The 24722-nt window shown below is 37.9% G+C and overlaps 1 long non-coding RNA gene across 2 annotated transcripts in view; it reads left to right on the top strand.

Annotated features, from left to right (window-relative positions):
* The first annotated feature begins 6246 nt into the window (after positions 1-6246).
* The window catches only part of LOC137093178 (uncharacterized), a 29874-nt gene continuing 11398 nt past the window's right edge, over positions 6247-24722 (top strand). Inside the window, exon 1 of one of the 2 annotated variants that reach the window (XR_010908407.1) lies at positions 6247-6483. This is a non-coding gene — a long non-coding RNA (uncharacterized lncRNA). Of the gene's footprint in view, positions 6484-7944; positions 8007-24722 lie in introns of those variants that run through there. The other variant, XR_010908408.1, reaches the window with a different exon arrangement.

Here is a 24722-nt window from a genome sequence, read left to right on the forward strand (position 1 = left end):
AATGTTGCCTGGTCTGATGAGTCTTGATTTCTGTTAAAACATTCAGATGGTAGAGTCAGAATTTGGTGTAAACAGAATGAGAACATCGATCCATCATGCCTTGTTACCACTGTGTAGGCTGGTGGTGGTGGTGTAATGGTGTGGGGATGTTTTCTTGGCACACTTTAGGCCCCTTAGTGCCAACTGGGCATCGTTTAAATGCCACGGCCTACCTGAGCATTGTTTCTGACCATGTCCATCCCTTTATGACCACCATGTACCCATCCTCTGATGACTTCTAGCAGGATAATGCAGCATGTCACAAAGCTCTCATATATATATATATGAGAGCAGATTAGAACCTTTGACATGAATAACAAAAATTCTACCACCAGGCCATTATGGAATCCAGAATCTGAATCTGGATTATCTGACGTGAAGATTTTCAAGACTAACAAAATATTATAGTAGATGTAAGAATGCAATCACATTAAACATGAGCTCTAGGTCAATATAGTAAACTCAATGAATGTACTATTGAAATTGATTTCTAGACATTGTAATATTATTTTTGTCTACAATTGTTATTGTATTTGATATAGCATTGTATTAGCAAATAAGAAAAAGGAAATTTCAAACCCATCAAAGCCGCTGAACACCGCAACAAGCTTAAAAACAAATGGAATAGAGGAATATGCCGTCCTGCTTTTTTCTCATTGACAGTTGGTATAGCTTGTATACTAGCGCCATAAAATGCTTTTTGGTCCTAACCGGAAGCATTAAGTTTAAATAGTTTTTTTTTTTTTTGTTCATGTTAGTCCATGCAAGGTAACATAGAAAGAGGTTTTCCAGGATCAGGCTGTAAAAATAATGAAGACAATTATTCAATCAATACCCCATCCCCTAATTCCTGATGTCAAGAAGGAACAATTTCCAGAGCCTGTGTTTCACCTCTTTTACCCGATTTCCCTCATCTTCTTCAGACTTGTTTCTGTTTCAGCAAGCTTTACCTCCTGAGCTGCACATTTTGCGCTTGTTGTCAGGTTGCTGGTTGCACATGGACTCACGGGAGACGCCAGTGAGTGATCTGAGGTGACAGCCCAGCACGGCGGCAAGTGAGCGAGAATTTATGCCCCGCTCCACATATACACTTTTCTGCGACATGGCCCTGCCAGTGTCCCATAGGCTCCAGTCACTGGAGTCATGGGAGATGGTGAGACCCCAGGGTTCATAATTTAATTATATGAAAGAGAGAGAGAGAGAGAGAGAGAGAGAGAGAGAGAGAGAGAGAGAGAGAGAGAGAGAGAGAGAGAGAGAGAGAGAGAGAGAGAGAGAGAGCAGGGTCTGATAGCACAAGTCACATTACTTAAAAACAAACAGTCTTGCCCTCACCCCATCACTCACACATATAAACACACATACACACACATGGATAAACACACAGAGCTGTCCGTGGAGAGGATTGGTGGAAGGAATTACATTAACATGGCTGTGAGCTGAGAGGGGTTTGATACTCATGCAACCTGATTGCGGCAGGAGGAGCGTGAGGGATGGGATGTGCGTCGACGCTGTTGTCCTCTACCCTGCGGAGATGTTTATCCAAATGAGAGTGGAGAGAGCAGCAGCGCACTCATACTGAGGCCAAGATGCCTTCCTCAGCCACTGCATTGGCTTAGCCTTCTGGGCGAATTGTTCTCTGTCTTTCTGCTTCTGAACAATTCTTTTTCATAAGTTTCTACATGAATTGAGCTTTTCTCACTGTCTGCCATGATGAAGCTTGTGATGGTAAGAATGAAGCTGGGGATAGCAGTGGGGAAAATAGATGATGATTATGGTTATATTATGACCTGATGGAGTTTTGGTTCCTTGCCACTGTCGCCTTTGGCTTGGCTTGCTCAGTTGGGTTTTCAACTAAATATCCAAATAAAAATAATTACGAAATTAACTGTATCAACTATAATACTGATCTGCCCACACTGTTGCTATATGATAAATTGAAATAAGCTGATAACATCACCGTTTTCTCCAGACCGACTGTACAGCCGAATCAAATATTGTTGCAATATTGTCCTGTTTGACACTGTGAAGCTGCTTTGAAACAATCGTCATTGTAAAAGCGCTAGATAAATAAAGTTAACTTGATATTGGTTGTGGAATTGGAATACGGTTGTGATGGTGATGATAATTGGTGATGATGAAGCTGCTCCAAGCAGTGGGGGTTTCATGATAGTGATGAACATGATGGTGATAATAGTGGTGGTGAATATGTAAGGAATAATTGACAAAGGGCCTTTTAATTATTAGAAAAATAATGCACACCTGAGGTGGTAATATGGCCATGATGCAAATAATTCAACGGTGCGGAGTCAATTATTCCACTTATACTATGGTTACTAATTTCTTATGCATCTAATCTTAAGCCTCTTTTGATAATTCCAAAATGTAATTTTAGAGCTATAACAGAGGCTTGAGCCACTGAGAGCTGACTAATGCAGTGAGTTATTAGAAAGAGAGAGTGTATTACCTGAGTCTGTGAGTCTCTAAACAGTGTTCGGCAGCAGCGTCTCTACTAATAGCGGAAACTGTATGTTTATCCGCTCTAAAAACAGCGCTGTTATTACCTCGCTACTGAGAAATGTCATGTAGCTTTTAAGTTGTTAAACTATTTTACTGATAAAATCATCAGAGCAGCGCTGACAACACATTTCTGGGTGCATAGCCCCTTTCACACAGAGATTCCTGAAAATACACATTTACAACATGTTTCGGGATCATTCGATTTTAGTCCATTCACACTGCCAGTGATTTTCTGGAATATGTGCGCAATGTTAACACACATCCTGTAAAGATTCCCGATGAACAGCATGATGAACAGCAGTGGTGATCATAGTGACAATGTGAAAATGTTTGTGATTACAGGGGTATTGATTATGGATGCAATAACTATGGTAATTTTGATTATGACTGATAATGATCTGACAAGAGGTGGTGATGTGATGATGATGATGTGATGATGTTAATGATAACTGGTGGTGATGACTGATACGATAACACTGATGCTGATGTGACAACAGCAGTGGTGATGATGATTCTATATTAATGCTAATGTGATGATGTTGTGATAACATTAGTGGATATTATGATGTTGATAACAGTGGAAGAGATAATGATTGTGTTGATGGCGATCACAGTAGCAATGGTGATGGCAGTGAAAAAGATAACAGAAGTGGTGACAGCAGTGATGAAAAGAATAACACTTCTCAGTTCTGAAAAAGCTCCAAGATATGTTATCATGAATTGTCTTCACATTCATTTACACCACTACACACACTATAAAGTAGCTCTGGCGCTCTTTGAAGAGGAGACCTGAGAAAAAAATCCATCAAACTCCACAAATAAAACCTAGATGTCATTGGCCGTAAGGTATGAATCGACTATCCTACTACAGCTGACCCAAGGCGGTTCCACACCACTGAAAGACACATTACCACATCAGTCGCTACAGCTACAGCTGTAGTACATTATTCATTACAACGCTGTATTATACATTCTACACGACATGGACTGAGCTGTCCATATTAAACAACACCAGATCTTTAACAAGGCTTTAATACAACAGAGATGGTATAATTACCCAGTGCTTATCCAGACACAAAATACTTTTCAATAGCCCCATCCATATCCTGTCATCTGAAGCCTTGAAAAACCAGACAGCCAAAACTCACTGACACATTGCACACTGTCTATTTCTCGGGGACAGCTTGCTGCCTTCAGTCTGTGAAAGTGGTGGACAGCCACAGACAGCAGACAGAACTGGATCAAGGGAGGGCCAATATTGCAGCAGCTAATTTTAGGCCTCTCATCTATAACATCACCCCGCTTTGTTGGCATCAGAAGTATTGTATCAAAGCCTAGTCAGCTTCCAATCTTGATCGGTGCTCTATCCATCCATCCATCCATCCATCCATCCATCCATCCATCCATCCATCCATCCATCCATCCATCCTTCCATCCATCCATCCATCCATCCATCCATCCACCCATCTATCCATCTCATTCCATTTAAAAATCTGTTACAATAAAAAAACGACTTCATCTAGTATCATCTTGGAGCAGGAATCTCAGTGAGCAAAGAATAGCATTATAGTAAATCACAGATGGAACGCAGGGATTATACAAAAGGGAAGGCAGTGGAAAAAGAGAGAAAGACATAGACTAGATGTGAATCTCACATCAAAGAGAGGATACTTTCACTTTCCCAAGGCAAGCCTCCAGCTTAACCTGCTGCTTTTCTTCACTGGGAGAGTTCATTCCTCGTGCAGTGAGAAGAGGGAGAGGGAGGGAAGGTGGGAGAGAAAGAAGCAACATCACCACACTTCACTGAGTGAAAGCTTTCGTTGGTACTACAGAGTTCTTTGTTTTTCAGTGTGTTAGTGGGGAAGAAAAGAAATGTAAAGCTCACTTTTCAAATCAGAGTTACAGGAAAATTGCCTTGATGTTAAAGGGATAGTTCACTTTAAAATGAAAATGCTGTCATCCTTTACTCACCCTCAAGGTGTTTCAAACCTGTATGAATTTCTTTCTTCAGCTGAACACAAGGGAAGATATTTTGAAGAATGTCAGTAACCAAACAGTTAACGAAGCCATTGACTTCCATAGTATTTTTTTTTTCTACTATGGAAGTTAATGGCTCCAGTTAACTGTTTGGTTACTGACATTCTTCAAAATATCTTCCCTTGTGTTCAGCTGAAGAAAGAAATGCATACAGGTTTGAAACACCTTGAGGGTGAGTAAAGGATGACAGCATTTTCATTTTAAAGTGAACTATCCCTTTAATCTATAGGACTGAGTTCAAATTTGGTTGAGCAGCAGTTCTGCTATTGTTCATCTTTCTCTGGTGATGCTCATGATGTGATGGTATTGATAACAGTAATGTTGATGATGATTATGATGATGATATAAAGTGATGGTGATAATGTTCAAAGCCCTCTGCTTCCGCCACAGAATTCATTTTTTTAACTTCTGACTTTCACACAATTTTGTAAAAGTCTTTGCACAATTTTGACCTTTTAACTTGCAATTGCAACTTTATATCACACAATTTTGAGATTAAAAAAACATCAGAATTGCAAGATATAAACTCACAATTACCTTTTTATTTTATTCTGTGGCGGAAACAAGCTCCCATAACATGGTGGTGATTATGACGGTTATAAAAGTGAATATTATGATGATGATAACGATACAGGGTGATAATTGTGATAATACTGGTGATACCACAGTGGTGGTGATACTGATGATGATGATCCCCACGGAGAGAGTTCATAGCCTAGTGATTAGTCAAACATTGAGCTGTGGTGCTCATCTGATGATGTGAGTTAAAATTTAAATTCATCATTTCTGATTTCATTCCTCTTTCTATGCTCTACAGAAATAATGAATAACACTACATATATATATATATATATATATATATATATATATATATATATATATATATATATATATATATATATATATATATATATAGTGTTATTTTATATATATATATATATATATATATATATATATATATATATATATATATATATATATATATATATATATATATATTGTGTCATTATTTCTGTAGAGAGAATTGGAGAATTGGATATATAGTTGGAATCGAATACATATTGAGAATTGTATATATAGAGAATAGGATATATATATATATATATATTTATTTATTTATTCATTTATTTATTTTTTGTAGCGCAAAATTAAAGTATGAATGAATGCACATTAATAATAAAATAAAATGAAAAAACATGAAATCTAAAAGTGTTATGCTTACTTTCACATTTTTACGCTTTGAAGGCGTTATGTTTGGTGCTCAAAAGATAACAAAATAAACTTCTAATAAATATAATTACATTTGAAGGTACATTCCACCGTAAGTGAACAGTAAAGTGGCCTTCACAGGACATTCCGCCATCCTCATCGTCTGAACAGCCATGGAAGAGTTTATGAATGCATTTGAGTATTCATATTTGTCTTTATACAAACCACTAGCGTAGCTACGGATAGGCCTTGGCAGCTTGCCCATCATGTCAGATCCAGGGGATTTTTTTTATAATTAATAATACTATTTTCTAATGTTTAACAATTCTCCAATAGTTATTTTAAATGTGATTTATTTTGTCATGCATTAGAACTCTATTCTAATATTAATTTTTTTTAAATATGCTAATTCGTCTCTTCGGTTACGTCACTCCAGTAGTAATGTTGTTCTTCTTCGCGGCAATATCCGGATTCTAGCAGCGCCTTTTTTGTTATTAAAAAAATGGCTAAACTGTCATTTATGACACATTTAAAAAAGAAACACGTCTTGACAGAGATGACAGGATGCCATAACACTTTTGTCGTTTGAAAGTGAACTGACAGAAAATGATGCTTTTATCAACATCTTCAATTCAAAACCCATCCAACTCCGATTTGTTTAGAACAGACATCATCCACAAGGTAAGCTATGGGAGGTTTTTAGTCTGGCCCGCCGTGGCATGGCATGTACATGTAATATTTGTGAGCAAAGTGGTTTTCTTAAAAAAATAACCCACATGTGCTGAATAAGCAATGGCAGGTTGTCGACACAGGACTCAGACATTGTGATTTGTCTTCGTGATAAGTTTTCAGGACTCGGGTTGTATCTCCTGCTTTGCTTTTATTTTCGGTATAATTTTTTTCCACGTTGCAGCCGCACACGGAGCTTAGTTCTTGCAGTATTTAGTTTTTCTGCTAGTAGCACATAGCGTAATTTCAAAAATAAAGCAACCTTGCAAACGGTCCTTCCACACATTTCGCTCAAACATCACAAACACAGCTCGTACACGCGGGGGCTTGAGCTTGGAGAAGGCATCAAGATGTGGAAGTCTTAGTGAGTCCTCGACTACTCCTAGCATTTCATGGATTTAGGAATTAGGAGCTAGTTTTAGTGCTAAAATGTTTTGTGAAATACTTAGAGCAAAAATTTAGGAGTCCTAAAATTAGGACTGACACGCCCATTATTTTTGACACAGCCATTATTTTGAGTTTCTCCTAAATCAGCAAGTTAGGAGATACTTTCAGCCTTGTTTTGTTAATACTGCCCCTGTTGTCCCCAGACTGTGTATGTGGAGTTTTAGCTCAAAATACCCTACAGATAATTTTTTATATCATGTTAAAATTGTCACTTTTTCTGTGTCCCTTTAAATGCAAATTAACTGCTGGTTTTAGGAAGAGGGCGGAGCTTCAAGCGCTCATATTAGGGTCCTGCAACCAAGGGGGTAATCTAGCGCTCGGAAAGCGTTCCACCCCTAGGGGCGGCCATTGCTAACCAAGCCATCACCTGCTGTTAGCATCCCATTGACTCCCATTCATTTTTGAGTCACTTTGACAGTGAATAACTTTACATCTGAGACGTTTAAAGACTCCATTTGTCCATTGTTTATTTCTAAAGAAACACGACAATGTATAAAAGGCTCCATTACCGTGTATCTTACACTATCGCCCCGCAGAAGCTGTTTTTGTAAAAATAGGCTAATGATTGCGTCATAACCAACGCGACCCTGTCGTACAGTTGAGAAATTACCGTATAGACCTGAGGAGACGCTCGCAGGTAATCTTTTACTGTCTATGAGGCAGTCGGGGGGACGTGGAGACATAAAGTCTGATAAAGTCCAGGGGGAAGAATGGGGAGAAGCCCATAGTGAGCCAAAAACAACGGGAGAAAATATTTAAACAACGTGATTCAGCTTTCACTTTCCACATCTACTAGAAGACCTACAGCTGTCAGACAGGAGGCTCACGTCACATCTACGTCGTCAAGCTCAGTCTGAGCCTGCGCAGTTCGCTCAGCCATCAGGAAGTGAGTGCCCCTAGGTTGACTTCATTATTTCGCCGTAGAAGGCAATGGGGTCGCTGTGTCCATTTCTTTTACTGTCTATGCCTGCAACAGGTCGTGTACCAGCTGGTATCCGAGGGTACCCGCATAAAAGTGGCTAAAACAGGTAGATTGTGACATTTATAATTTATAATTAACTCTGTGCGGGCGGGTAAAAATATGTGCAAAATTTCTGTGGCAAGGTGGACGAGCGAGCGAGAGAGAGCGAGCGAGACCGGGGTTTGATTGTGAATGAGCGTCACCTGTGAGCCACACTGCTGAGTCCTCTGAGGGAGCTCGGAGGCATATAAGGATGAGCGACACCAAATAAAGGACGAGAGATCACAGACCTGGATTTGACGTTGAGGTGTTTCCGTTTTATTATGTGTGTGCGTGTCCGTGAGGGGCTGCCCACGTTACTTTTGTTTTGTTTAGTTAAAGTCTTTTAAATGTTCGCTGGTTCCCGCTTCCTTCTTCCCCCCTCGAACATACTGTATTACAATTTCTATGTCCAAATTACCATTACACATACACACAACACCGATATGCTATTTGACCCATCACGTCACCACCACTGCGACATTGCAACTTTTTTTGATGCCTGTCATAGCCCAGATGGAGCGAGCGTTGCAGGAGTAGCAATGGATGAAGTAAAAGTAAAGTTGGTGAGTGGAGTATATGAAATTGTTGACAACGAGTCTTTATTTTCATTTATTTTTAGTTTCATTAGCCCATTCATGACGCTGTTGATGTTGAGAGAGGTGCAAGATAAAAAAAATAAAGCAGTTTAATTTGAATGATTTTAGCGTGTGATTTATCGCAGGCACGGGTCGGGTAACGGGGCAAATATTAACGGGTGTGGGTGCGGATTTAATTTTGATATTTTCATGGGTCGGATCTGGTGCTAAACCTTTCGAGTACAGGTGGGAGCGGGTCTCCAAAAATGGATCCGTGCAGGACTCTGGCTCATATTAACAGCTCTGATCACCTCATTGATCAGCATATTCTGTCATGATAATCTATAAACTGCTCATGTGGGAACTGTTGTAAGATCCTGATTGTAAGAGAGGATATCTGCTGTATGAAAATAAAACAGGTATAGTTTAGTTTAACTTTAGCTGCGTTTCCACCGCAGGAGCTTTACCCAGGAACCAGGAACTTTGGGTGGTACTCTGTGTGTTTTGACAGCAGGAACCAGGGTCTAAATGAAGTTCTGGGTAAATATTTCCCCCTCCAAAAACGGCCCTGCTCGCGAGGTAGTACTTTTTCAAAGTTCAGGAACTTTCTAGGGCGGGACTTGGGCGCTGAACATGCTGATTGGTTGAGCTCACGCAGCATTTTATTTCAACCGGCATTTTTAAAAGTCTTTTGCGAGGTTCGGTCTGCGTTCAGTAAATATCAGTCTTGCTTTCTGTCTGATGGCGCACGTTCGTCTTAGCCATCTCACGTGCAATGTCCGTAATAGCTGATAATAATATACATTGTCATTTTAAATCTAGCTTTACAAGCTTTCTGAATATGCTGCATGCTGCTGAATCTGCATATTAGTGCTCTTTTCTGTCGTTGTTTATTACCTCTTTAGTAAACCTATACATAACCAGCAAAAGCAGCCCAGCTTGAATCTCTTCAATACTCGTTATTAATTTTTTTACGGTTTATTTTTCACCATGTAAACGACCTGACTGATTACTATAAGTGTGCGTCCTTACATGACGTGACAGCGCGCGCCGCGGTCATGTTGACAAGAGAGGAAAGTTCATTTTTCTGAAGGGTAAACTTTTTATTTCATAAGTTATGAAGATAATGTTGGAATAATGACACAGCGTATATTGTATTTTACTGTGCCTGACAGAAGATTTTTTTTTCTTTTCTGAGATGATTATTACACTTTACAACAAATAAATATCTTATATAATACTGTATTAGTCCTGGTGGCCGTTAAGAGTTGCTATGGCTACAGTTAACACATTCCAGCTGTTGGAGAGAACAGCGTTGACATTTTTAATGCGGCAGACAAACTGCATGTGACAAAATGATTGCGATTGAAAGTCATCCCATGTAAACACCAGATCGGTTTAGATAACGTCTCGTGTAAACAGTCCACTAAATCTTTCAATCGTCAACATTTTTTGTTCATTTTTGCAGTCGCGCAAAAATGATTACTGTCCGCCACTGACATGGAGGAGCAGTCACACGCAGAGGTGGTAAAAGTACTCAAAAGTTATACTCGAGTGAAAGTATATATACCTAAATAAAAAAATACTCCAGTAAAAGTAGAAAGTCCTCCATTCAAACATCACTTGAGTAAAAGTACAAAAGTATCAGATTTAAAAGGTACTCAAGTACCGAAAGTAAAAAGTAAATATTCAAATTAACTGTAAATATCAATAAGCAGATAAAATCTTTTGGGACTGATATGCAATGCTTTAATTGAACAAATGTTAAGATTAGATACTGCAAATACGAATTTGTTAGATTTGCAATTAATAGGAGACAATGAAGCACCTTAACGCAGTATAGGGGTTAAAATTAAAATAGACATGCTCCATAACATTAGCTCCATCAAACAGATGAGGAGCAAGATACTATTAACTAATTCAAAATTAATTCAAAAGCCATAACCACAATGACATATTACGTAACAATTAGTTAATAGTCATGTGCCTCAACAAAAAAGTTATGATATAATTTTGCCAATTGTTATGATTAATGATTAATTAAACAGACAACTGAGAGTTGGAATGCATGGCTTTGAATACATGAATTTACATTATTAGTTCATGTAATATGTTATTAGGGAATTAATGATGTCATATTTAATTAATAGCAATTCATATATTACTTAATCTATTAATCATAGAGAATGTTCAATAGTTGCTGATGCAGTAATCATTAATAAATGGTTTAGTTCTTCATTAGTAATACATTAACTCATGATTATCTGTGCATTAGTTAGGCATGAATTATAATAGTGCACCTGTATTGTAAAATGTTACCGATGTTTTCATAGTAAATTGTGTGCCGCAAAATAAAAAAGTTGGGGAAACACTGAGCTAAAGTTAGTGTGGCAAACCTGACTTGTCAGCTTTTCCAAGTCTATACCCGACTGGATCATCAATGACCGACCTGACCGGTTTGGAAATCAAGTGTAATAAATACTTAATACTTGGAGCGGGCATGGGGAAATGTATTGGAGTAAAAAGTACACTTTGCCTTTAATATTGTAGTGGAGTAAGAGTAAAAGTAGATGCAAATAAAATATACTCAAGTAAAGTACAGATCCCCGAAAAAAATACTTAAGTAAAGTATCAAAGTATTTTTACTTGAGTACTTACCACCCCTGGTCACACGCAGTCCTAAATCACCGGACTAATTTGCCTAATCTTCACAGAACTTTAGATCGCGGTGGAAATGCAGATAGTTGCAGGTTTGGGTGGGAGAAAAGTTCCTGTAAAAAAGTTCCTGGTACAAATTGTTCCGGGTAATTTTGGTGGAAACGGGGCTTATGGTTATAACCTATGTTGTCATGATTTTATGACAGAATGCGACAGCTTGAGCAGACTGCTAAATGTGCTCAACTACAACATTGCTTTGTCTTCTCATCATAGCCTTTATTGTGTGTTACCGGGGGCGGGTTTATGTAAATTTTAGGGATAGTGATGCCACTAACCCATGAATAAGCTCGTCGTTCCTACCAGTCGTTTACTGTAGTCCTTAAAAAGCTATTTCTTTAAAATAAAATATTTCACTTTGCTTTGAACTTTGAGCGTCGTAGATTTGCAGATGTTGTTTATGCTCAAACAGCAAAATGTATTTTCATATTGAATGAAAAGTACAGCTTCAAATGTTAATAGTCAATTAATAGCTTCAATAGTCAATTAAATGTACAAGTAGTCTGTGAAATAAACATGTTTTAATTATATTTGTAAATTATATTTTTTCAAATTTGAAAGTAAAGTAAATTACAATATTTATGTTCTATCATGTAGGTTGATGAGTGATTACTGTCAGCAAAGTCCACTTCAGCAGATATCCCGTGCTCAGGGAGTAGGGAGCAGTGAACGATGCGTAGGGACCCTGTCATTGAAACAGCCTACAGTCTTTCTCTTCCTCTTCGCTCTATCAGCCATTTCCTCTGCACTGCAGTCTGAGCTAGTATACCTGATCCACACCATTACTGACACTCAAAGGCAATTACTGTGTGTCCAGCCTGCCTGTGCTATGGGATCTCTCTTCCCCTTTCTCTATCGCGCTTTCTCCAACTAAACCTGTTGTTTCTTTTATTGGACCTTGTCAAACAGTTTCCACTCTTCCTGTTGACAGGTCGGAAGCATGGGAGTTTGCAGGGCATTGCATGTATAGATGTTGGCGTTTGCATATGTGTGGGTTTGTGTGTGGACAGGGAATGTGGTCTACTGACTATTTAGGCAGCTACTTTCCAAGAAGGCATCCAAACTGTCAAGTGACTGATTTGGAGTGCTGTACATAAGCAACAACTCCATCCTTCTCACAAACAGATTCAATTCACAACGGATTATGTTTCTATATTCATTAGTTTTATAATGTGCCGTATTCCTGAAGCTTGATGAATCCAGGACTATGATCCAACTTTACTGACCTTAAACCTTTATTTCAATACTATTCTCCACGTGGCCTTGTCCTCTATTAAAGCTTTAAGAATCTGAGCATGCTAAGCAGACACCTCTCTAAAGAGTGAACATCAGCGCTTTAAATGTGCACACTATCTATAAATTCATCCCTTGCCAATTAGCCTCACTATATAATTTTAATTACAAATTTGAATAAGCACAAACAGTAAGAGCCAGTGAGTAAGAACTAGCATCGCTTGTAAGATCTTAATTAAGAGAGGGTTTTGATTAATCTATTTTCAGCTAAAGCATTGATCAGACACTCAGAATGAAAGACTTGCATGATTTTCTAACATGAAGGATGACTTTCTGTCATTATTTATGCTCCACAGGCTTTGAATATAGTTGTTTTATTTTATTTTTTTGCAACAATAATATTATTGCTCATACTTAAATCCTAAAGTAGTACTATTAAAGGGTTAGTTCACCCAAAAATGTAATTGATGTCATTAACTCCTCACCCTAATGTCGTTCCTCACCCGTAAGACCTCCGTTCATTTTCAGAACACAGTTTAAGATATTTTATATTTAGTCAGAGAGCGTATCTAAGTGTATGCACACTATACTGTTAGTGGTGGAGGAAGTACTGAATCGCAGTACTGCAGTAAAAGTACAAGTAACCAGAAATATATTTACTTTTGTAAAAGTAGAAGTACTACAACGACAACCCTACTTAAGTAAAAAGTAAAAAGTACCTGATTTTAAATGTACTTTAAGTATTAAAAGTAAAAGTACTTGCATAAAAATGTATTCTCTTGATGTCTATATTCTAATAATTAAAAAGAAGAAAACAGTATGAGCGGTGGTATTTTAATTGAGTTAGTTTTGGGTTAATGTAATTGTTTTTACCATCTGTTGCCTAGTTTACATTCTGACTTACAATTATGGTTATCTGCAAAGTTAAATGTCATTTTTCTGAAGCAACATTCTCATCAGCTTTGATGTATTTAAATCTTCATATTTATGATATTTTTACCTTTTATAAAGGACATTTTCCCCTAATCTTATTAAATAGGCTTTGCTTCAGCTTTCCCTTTATATTCTTACATTTTTATTAATAAATTAAATTAGAATAAGATACAATAGGGTTGTTACCAATCAAATTAAATAATTAACACTGAAAAATTACAACTGCACTAAATAATGCTATGAGATTGTTTTAACTAAAAAAAGTGAACTAAACCACCAGTAGATGGCGGCAGGTGAATCCTTATGAGAGAGTCATTGAGTCGATTCGTTCAAACGGCTGATTCGTTCATAAATGAGGCAGTCGTTTATGAATAGGGCATTGAATCTTTGATTCAGTAACGCGCTGTTGCTGTGCAATACGTTATGGTTCGGATGTGGAAATCTGATCTTGGAAATATTTTCGCTGCTGAAATAGAACAAAAGCAATAAAGCAATTAATAAAATGTAAGTGACTTGATGTTAATTAATTGTTTATGGAACGTGATGGTATTCAGGAAAACTACACTCGTTGGTAGTGTCATGTGATGTTTTTTTAACTGTTATAAAATATAAAAACTAAACATTTTGAATTTTTAATGCAGTATGTTACTGAGTTTCTTTGTGTGAGCGGGGCTGATTTGTTTCCATTTCTCCTCGAGAGGCTGCGTGAGCCTCAACAGAGCAACCATTAATTCATTAGCCTGTAACGTACTTTATATATTATTATCCGGGCAAGCCTTAATCTCGAGCCCTGAAACTGATCAGAAAATGTAACGAAACGTTGTAGAAGTGTAGTGGAGTAGAAAGTATAATAATTGCTGCAAAATGTAACGAAGTAAAAGTAAAAAGTATGCACTATTGATTCTACTTAAGTAAAGTACAGATATGTGAAAAATGTACTTAAGTAAAGTAACGAAGTATTTGTACTTCGTTACATTCCACCACTGTATACTGTCCATGTCCAGAAAGGGAATAAAAACATCATCAAAGTAGTCCATATGTGACATCAGTTAGTTAGTTAGTTAGAATCTCTTGAAGCATCAAACATTTTGGTCCAAAAATATCAAAAACTACAAATTATTTATTCAGCATTGTCTTTTCTTCCGCGTTTGTTTTCAAACCTCAAATAGAGATTTGTTTTTTCCACCGTATTGATTCGTGATTCGGATCGCTTGTCAAACTGCCAAACTGCTGAAATTGCGTGACATTGGTGATCCGAATCATGAATCAATACGCTGATTCATAACCGTTTGAATCTTTATTTGAGGTTTGAAAACAAACGCGGAAGAGAAGACAACGCTGAATAAAGTCATAGTTTTTGCTATTTTTGGACCAAAATGTATTTTCGATGCTTCATACATATATATATATATATATATATATATATATATATATATATATATATATATATATATATATATATATATATATATATATATATATATATATATATATATATATATTAGGCTGTCAATAGATTACATTTTTTACATCTATTTACATTACATCTATGGAGAGTCCCCACAAAGATAGTGTGTGTGTGTGTGTGTGTGTGTGTGTGCGTGCGTGCATGCATGTGTGCAAGAGAGTGAGAGAGAAATGCATTAAAATCAGACTTTTCATATTCCACGTCAATTTTATGAGACATCTGTATTGTTTTCTAAATTACAATGAGTCATCTTTAATTTAGGCTGTTATGGACGGGACAGCAAGATGTGTAGTTTATTTATTTATTTATTTATTAATTGTGAACATTAAGAATCAAACTACTGGCAAAATCATTTATTAAAATGTCATTTTCAGGTTCATAAAAGTAGTGGCAATAAGATTATGAAATCAGTTAAAAATGGTTTAAAATTAGGATAGTAATATAGTAATATTACTGCTATAATATTATCAGTAAATCATTACCCGAGTCATTCCAACATACAGTCGAATGAATATAAACCAGAATGTGTATAATATCACAACAATAGATGAGAGATTTGCAATCAGCCACAGGATTTAATCAGGCGAGATAATGGAGCGATCTATTTTTGATTGCTATAGTTATCCCTTCACAGCAAGAGGTTAGCATTACGAGAAAATTCCCCTACGTCACAGTATTCCCTAGTCATCCACAGAGAACCAGAAATAGAGCGGGGGTTAAGCGTACCATCTGGGAGTAATTAATACTTAATTAGTGTGTGAGGTGTTGAATACTCGTTAGGGGGGACATTTGGGAGCACCTACCCTCTCCTAAAATATCCTGCTTTCTGCCAAAATGGACTACGCGCAAACAGCCTCGGAGCCTCTCACTGACATTTAAACGTGAAGAGTCCACAAGAAAATTGATTCATACTTTTCAGCACCTCAGATGTGATTCAACTTCATCAAACAAACTTTATTACAAAGCTTTCATAATCACAACTGAAGCATCTCCTTATTGCCCAATTTTACATGTGCAAAGCACCCGATGAGTCAAATAAAATTTCACACGTTCAGAATCGACAGAGGCATCACAGATGAGTCACGGCACATTTGAAAATGTTAAGGAATTGGAATGACACATTTGTGAAGATTTTTATTTTGATGGGATATCCAGAAATAACATTACTTCTGCTTCTATAGAGAATTCTCCATATTAAAGTGTCTTTAAAAACTTTAAAAGCTCTTTCGCAATCACGTCCCCGGTCTCACTCGCTCCTCCCATGTCTCTCGCTCGTTTACCTCGCCACATTACCATTGGTGACCATTCTGTGATGAGTAGCTTATCACATTTTTTGTTGTGTGTTGATGTAATAAAATTCTCACATGGTGAGAAACAGATGTCATGACAATATCAGACTTTTTCAAAGCCCTCATCTCTATCGAGCAACAGTGCTGATGGCTGTGCCAGCATGAGAAATCGAAAGCGACGGAGACGTGCCAAAGAATGAACATCCAAGTAGGCTACTGTAAAAGTGCATGATGACGTGTCAGGTAAATAAATGTGAATAAACCACAACAGACAAACATGTCAGCTGTGTAGATGCCGTTTTTAATTGATACTGATGAGGATTCTTATTCTCAATATATTGACTTTGCTGTTTTCTGTTACTGCCTGAACTCAGCTAGGACTTGCAAAATCGCTAGCCCAATGTCCCAGGGCTATATGGCTTCTTCCAGCTGGCCAACCATAACGTATCACCGCCCTGCCCGACGGAATATATTAAATAGTCAATACAATTCCTTTGGCCATGAAATGAGGGTGTGCATGTGACGTCCGGAGTGACAATGGTTATGATCGAAATACTAAAAAAGTGGCAAAAAGACGTGATTCGGTGTGAATGCTGTGAAAAACACTCAAAACACACCTAAAAACGGTATGCTTTGAGATTGACTCTACAAATAGATTTGAAAGTAAATCAGGTATATTTTTACAGACTGACGAAAGATACATAAAGGAGAAGCAAATTATTTTGACCAACCTATATTGTATTCAAGGCTTTACATGAACTTTTTTTGTTTACCAGCCACTGTGGTTTTTCGAAGTTACTAGTAGCCACTTAGCATTTTCACTGGCCACAAATTTAACCGATACCATGGGAAAAAATTGTCATAGTTATTTTTAATATCTCATAATTTGGCAGCAGATATATTAGGCGGCTGTTACTTTAAGACCTGACACATGGATCACTTACACTGTTAGTACTGAGGCGGCTTTATGTGCACGCACTTTGAGTGTGAGTACAAAATCTGAGGGAATGAGTAAAATTACAGACAATCTAGCCAGAGGCATTTCTAAGATTATAATATTAGGGAGCTCAGCCCCCAGTGAGGGTATGATAAAAATAAAAAACATGGTTTAGATTATGCCAGGATTAGGCCTTAGTCAAATTAGGACACTTTTAAAAATGTGCCTTAGGAAAAAACATTACTTGTGTGTATCTTGAGACAAAACAATGGCACAGGGATATATAAAGATATGTCAGAGCAAGTTGCATTCAGTTCAAACAGCTCAAGCATGCATTTTAGTCTGGGACTAGCTTAAGCCTTGTCTGTGAAACTGAGCATTAATATATATTGTTGAATACTAAAATAAGTAATAACATATAAAGTATAGATTCTACACAATCAAGTCAATCCCTGAATAAAGATTTCATTTTAAATCATTTTAACTAACCAGATCATATAAATTCATATTTGTTTAGAATATAGACAAGACAAGAATCATTTGTCTAGCCTGACAAGCCAGAGCCACATCAAGATGTTTGGTCTGGAAACTCACCATAGACAGCTCAATCCGAGGGGCGGGATAAACGGTTGTCTTTCAAACTCCCTCTGCACGCGATAGGATAGCGCTACACCAACCAGAGCAACGAAGGTGAAACAGAGCTTGTTGATAGATTAAACTTTGTCCGTTTCCGGTCGGAAAAACTCAGAACACATCTTCCCTTTTTAAGAATGACTTCAGTGCCGTTCTTTGTTCTTTTCTCAGAGAAAAGCTTAACTCCAAGTCTTCCAGAGTCGCGGTCAGAGCTGATTCGAAAGACCGCCGTTCGCCAGCTTCTGTGTTTACTAGAAGCACGCAAACGCAACTCAGCCGTCGTCATTATGGCCCCGCCCACTGACTCTATACACGATGTGATTGGCCCGGCAAGAGTTAGGGGAATACAGCTCAGAAGGGTATTGAGAGTTGCTAGATGACACCAAGCCTGCAGTCTCCCTCTCATTTACTGAAGCTTTCGCGCCTCGATCGCCCCCCGGTGACCGGTCCCAGTATAGCCGCCCCTCTGTGTTTTCTAATGGACGCGAGGCAAACTAAACAATAAAATTACACTTCAAATATTTTTTCCCCAAAGTTAGTTTATGTCATTGAAGGCAGTTATCATCACGATGATTTCATTTCAAGTGTTCGTTTTTAAAATAAGTTAAGTTTGAGTTAGTTATTTGATGCTTTAAAAACGGGGGGTGTGACGTCATGATTGACAGCTGAGATCAGTGTCTTCTCTGAGTGAAGTTGTCACTGAGGCACTAACAGACTTTTTTTTCGGGATTTTTGGGATCAGATTGGAGCTTTAGCTTTCATTTCTACATTTCCATAACTGTTTTTTTCACACCAACATAATTAATTGTTCTGCATCTGCGAGAGTGTGGGCGGCCTTTTGATATCGCAGCTGTACTTCCTGCTCTACTGCGCAACTCCGGTCCCGAAATCGCTACTGCGCAGACTCTGTCCCAAGATGTCAGCGCCATGCAGGCCGCCTGAAAGCTTCAAATATGGCAAGCGGAAACGGATGATGTCGAGTCGTCCATATTTTTTTACGGTCTATGGATGACACTCGTGGACAGATTAAATTTGCTGCCGCTAGGGTGCGTCTAGATTTCTAGGCGATCATTTGTGTGCAAAAAAAAATAAAAAATGTAGGTGGCCTAGGGAGAAATTTAGGGTGCCTGAACACTTATGACAAAAATATATTTATTATATGTAAATTTCATGACGCCAAGATGGCTAGTTGGAGTGACTGCATTACATGCCACTGCTGAAATCTACCCGCATAAGGCTGGTTGGCGGGTGTTAATGTTAAGTCTTGATTGTATTCATATAAAACATTCACAGGCAAATTTGCATTGTATTGACATCGAAATCAGGCTCATATAAATGACAGGAAACACAATTCAATATCCATGAATCACTGAATCTTTGGTAAGTTGTAAAAAACACTATATACTAGGGATGCCACAATACTCTATAATATTGAACTGGTTTTGCATTTAATTCATTATTTCTTTTTCTCTTCGTTTTAAATATTTCTCAAAGTTTATTTTGGCTCTGTTTGAGTGTGCCTGTGTGTCTATGCGCTGATATGAGCAAATATCCACTCATATCAAGTTAGGGTTTTAGCTGTGTTTTAAAGCCTTGCCGGTTAAACATTTAATTCGTGTTTGACATGCGCTGAGCTCGCGCGCCTGTCAGACACGTGATTACTGGACTAAGTAGTCTTACTGCGCTAATACTATCACACACAACTTATATGAACACAGTCGGTTATGTCTAAAGGGAAAGTAAAATCATGTGTGTCTGAGATGCGAGCAGGTCTTAGCAGCGCAGACTAGTGATTGTGAACGCTTGTCCTTAAAGGGACAGTTCACCTCTAAAATTATAGGTATTAAAATAGACAAAGAAAAAAATGAAGTAATAATTGCTTTTGAATAAAGTAATAATACAGTAGCTTTCAATCAATATATATTGTATATTGAAGATGTAGTTTTAATTTAGCCTACATTCATTCAACTTCATACTTAAATGCTACTGTACATCTCTGAGCTGCCACTGTAAATCTTTATATATATTTATTTTATATAATACAATACACTGGGAATGTGTACAAGGTTTTTTTAAAGTAAAGTTTTAAGTTTAAATAAAGAAGTCTTTTAAGTAAAATAAAGAAAAGAGTATTACAATAAAAACATTTTCTTCTTAAGGGGGGGGGGGGGGGGGTGAAACACTCAGTTTCAGTCAGTGTCATGTCAATCTTGAGTACCTACAGAGTAGCATTGCATCCTGCATATCTCCGAAAAGTCTTTATTTTTTTTATAATTATATAAGAAAGATGCGCTGTTCCGAGTCTTTCCGAAAAAAGCCGAGCGGGTGGGGGCGTATCGTGTGAGCGGAGCTAAATAATGACATGTGCGCGCCGCTGCTATTGTGTTGAGTCGAGTGCGTCGTAAAGCTGTGTCATCCCTAACAGCGGGAAAAAAACTTTATTCAAAATAAATAAAAATATGGCTTTTAATCAGATACAGCCATACATCTATGATCCGGAATCAGACCCAGAGGCTGAAGTTGAACAGGAGCAGCAGCAAAAACGACTAGAGCAGGACGTCTCTATGTGGTACAAGTTATACACTAACTATATAATATGCTTAGCGGCTTGTGTTATTTACATATTTATACTTGAATTATATCGTCGTATTTTGTCTTTGAAGGTGTACATGTGGGAAGTGCAGTTGTGCACGTGTGTGTTTACGCGTGGTTTGTGTAGACAATTGTAACGTTAGTAAGCGGACTGGTTTTGCACGGCAGGCTAAGTTAGTGTTTACATAGAAAGACACGGAATAGTAGCGCATTTGAATGAAGAAGCACGCTTATTTAGTTCAACATATTTCCCCACTCTTTGTGTATTGTTGTTTGGAGTGCTTTTACAATACACAAACATAAAGTTACACATATAGTGGCCAGCTAAACAAATGTACACGCACTACACATCGCATGCTCCATTGATCAATTTCTATATATAGTAATATATATAGTAACTATACGTGATCATGTTTGGGCTACTTGATGAACATAGGCAAAAACACAGACATTTGAAGCAGTCTTACTCACAGCCTGCGGTTCTAACGTTGGGACCTTTATCGTTGGGACTGCTCCATCCTTCAGCATTAGGCGATCGGAAAATCCGGCGTCGAGCTGGGCCTTGTTTATGAAACAGTCGGCACTTAAATGCAGCGAACAGATATAAACATTCGCGCAACTCAGTTGCTGATCCGGAAAAGCAAATTCCATCCACTGTTGCCTTACCGCAGGGTTTTTGGGGAATCTGTGCAGGACTGTCTTGGTCTGGCAACCAAAAACGCACTTTTTGGTGACATTGTTATGTGCACATCACCTGTGCAGCGCATCCTACAAGCCAGCGCTTTGATGGGCGTAGCCTGTTGCTTTCGCTCTCTCTCTCACGCTCTTCCGGTAGAATTGTCCGTAAGGCCCATACAAGGAAATCCCGCCCCCATTAACGTCAAGGGGACGCATGATCGCAAAAAACTTGCCGAAACTTATGACTAACTGGAAGTAGTATTTTTGACAAAGAAATACTCCCATCAAACGTCCACCTTAACTTTTGAAACTTTGTCCATGTTTAGTAGGGGATTACATGTCTTTAACAGTGTAAAAAGATCAGTATGCATGAAATAGCATTTCACCCCCCCTTTTAACCTCTTTCTGTTCCTGTCGCCTAAGAATAGAATAGGAAAAAACGAACCGAACCGAACCGAAAACCGTGGTTAAAAACCGAGGTATGTATTGAACCGTGGACTAACTGTATTGTTGCATCTCTACTATATAAAGTCCAAACTTTACGAACCTGATTCCAAAAAAGTTGGGACACTATACAAATTGTTAATAAAAAAGGAACACAAAAATGTACAAATCTCATAAATATATTTTATTCACAATAAAATATAGATAACATATCAAATGTTGAAAGTGAGACATTTTGAAATGTCTTGCCAAATATTGGCTCATTTTGGATTTCATGAGAGCTACACATTCCAAAAAAGTTTTTAAAAAGTTAAATGTATATAATAGGAACAGCTGGAGGACCAATTTGCTACTTATTAGCTCAAATGGCGACATGATTGTGTACAAAAAGAGCCTTTCAGAGTGGCAGTGTCTCTCAGAAGTCAAGATGGGAAGAGGATCACCAATTCCACCAATGCTGCGGCGAAAAATAGGGGAGCAATATCAGAAAGGAGTTTCTGTAGAAGTTATCATCATCTACAGTGCATAATATCCAAAGATCCTGAGAGTCTGGAACAATCTCTGTGCGTAAGGGTCAAGACCGGAACACCATATTGGGTGCCCGTGAACTTCGTGATTCAGGTACATTTTGAACGCGTAACTCAAACTCTTCCCTAAACCTACCCATTTGTGTATTATAAAAAAACAGGATATAACAGGCAGATATGACTGCAGGCACAATTCATTTAGAAAGTACAAATATTCTCCATCTGCCAAAGATTAATAATACATTTCAAATATTGCTGCCGGAAGAAACGTCAGGTCAGCTTTGACAGCATTGGCTGTCGTATACCTCGTGACCAATTGCGTCATTACGTCAGCTTTGATTGTAAAATGCCATTGGTTCTCGTGTGTCTCGTGACCGATTGCGTCATTCTGAAGAGTCGTGTGTATCATTTGAATGAGAAATGAGTTCTGTTCACAAAGGGGTGCGATTATCATTTCAATGACTAAAACATTAAGATCAACCCAGTTCTTCATATGAAGATATCGTATGACTTCAGAAGACTTGGATTGCAACATGAGTTAATACTTTTATACTGTTTTTTTGGTCAGTTTTTGCAATAAATACATGTGACTGTCCATTTATTTGCCTGTTACGTGTTTTATATTGTTGAGAGTGGGTAGGTTTAGGTATAGGGTGGGCGATATCTCGATATTTAAAATATATCGAGATATTTTTTAAACTCAATATGGATTTTGACATATCGTATATATCGATATATTGTTTATATTGCATTCTGATTCCGCCACTTTGCTTGTTTTGCCTTCTCTGTGCTGTGCTCGACCCCGCTCGCGCGCCTTTCGCCTCTTGCTTTTGTTCCCCCGCCCCTCGTTTCACCCATAGTCAGGTGATTGACACTATTGGTGCGAAACGCTCTCGCAGTCACAATCATGTCAGTTTATGATTTGTTTCTAACTGATCGCATAGTTTTTGGTTAAAATGTCAAAATCATCGCATATTATTTGAAAACATTTACAAATGATTGCAATATCGTTATTTTTATTTTGTCAGCTTTATCACAGGATTATGATGAATAGGTCTATTCATGTTTTAACCAAGAGGGAAATATGAGACATCCCGGGTGTCCTATGAGACACAGTGCTCTTCTGTAAGTTGTACTGTAGCCATCATATTATAGCCTTCTGACATTCATATTTCGTTCTGTAACTGGAAAAGAATATCGGCCGTGAATATCGGCTCATGTGTACATGATCCGCATGAGGAGGCGCTCAGTCACGCTTTAGTAAAGAGCGACATGATCTAGCCTACTGTTTGAATTTTGGTACAAATTTAACAGGAAGTGGTGTTATGACAAAATGAGTTTATTAATATTAACTGTCATTCCCACATCTTTCTGCAAAATGCTTACTGTTTAAGTGTAAAAAAGGTTTTTGATTCGTCTTTTGAAAGCATGAAATGAATGAAAAGATGGCTATATGTAGGCCTATTATTTCTTTTATTTTACATTTAAATTATTATTATTTATGTTATCAGGGAGTTTTTTTTTATGTCACAAAAGCACCTTGTTCCTTCATGACTACCTCTTTGCACTTCAATAAAAAAAAAAAAGAAAATTGTGGTATTTGGCATATTTGTTTTTGCTGTAGTTTTTAGGGGGTTATTTTTCCTGTAAAGATTTTGAGATATACATCGTATATCGAAATAAAGCAAGCTATATCGAGATATATTTATTGCTTCATATCGTCCAGCCCTAGGTTTAGGGTAGGAGTGGAGTTAGTTGCTCCAAAATATAAAATTAGGCTATAAATATTCATTCTGTGAGATTAGGTTGGCGGAATCACTTGGCGTAGACATACACGCAGAGATGTTGGTTCGTTTCGGCGTAGACATACACGCGGAATCACACGGCGTAGACATACACGTGGATAGCTCAAAATGCGTACAGATAACACGGCACTTTGCTTTGGAAAGTGCCGTGTATTTACACAAAGTCATGATGTCTTGTTGCTGCATCAATTACAACAACATGGCTGCGTAGAAGAAGGATCTGGGTACATCTTTTACCCATAGAAAACATTTGGCGCATCATAAAGAGGAAAATGCAACAAAGAACCACATTGAACCAGCGATATGGAAATTGAATGGAGGATTCAGCTACGCAGAAAATCATTCGGCAAAACCTTCACAGTGCATTATGGGTATTCTCCAGCCATTGAGCATACATCAGCAAAAACTTTATGGTGATATTTGAAACATAGAACCGAAAATTAAATTACAGAAAGTTGGGAAGGAATTACATTTTTTTTACATTTTGCACCATTAGTTCCTTTTGGTAACATATTTGTAATTATTTTAGTTAAAGTGTGTTGACACCACAGTAACTCAGTGCATTAAAAGACAGGTCACATGAGAGCATACACAGTCAATGTCACGATGATCGGCGCTCAAATCGCTTCATAACAAAAGCAAAGACGTTCTGCACTTCCATCAGTTTCTCAGGCCTTTGCATAAGTCCCTCAGATCATCTCGCAGTTCAAAGAGGAAAAAAGGCAAACGGCTCAAGACAGCTTTAAGCCTCTCTGTTTCAACAGCTGTGTGCCTCTGCATCTGTTGGGATGCACGTTTCTGGGTTTTTATGGCGCTCTTTTGGTTTTCCTTTCTTTCCCTGCCATGAGTCAAAATCCCTTTCATAAGAGCCGCAGGCGAGCAACTACCTCCACTGGTGAGAGACACTTAGTA

The sequence above is a fragment of the Pseudorasbora parva genome, chromosome 11 (assembly GCF_024679245.1).
Source record: "Pseudorasbora parva isolate DD20220531a chromosome 11, ASM2467924v1, whole genome shotgun sequence".
NCBI classification, from domain to species: Eukaryota; Metazoa; Chordata; class Actinopteri; order Cypriniformes; family Gobionidae; genus Pseudorasbora; species Pseudorasbora parva.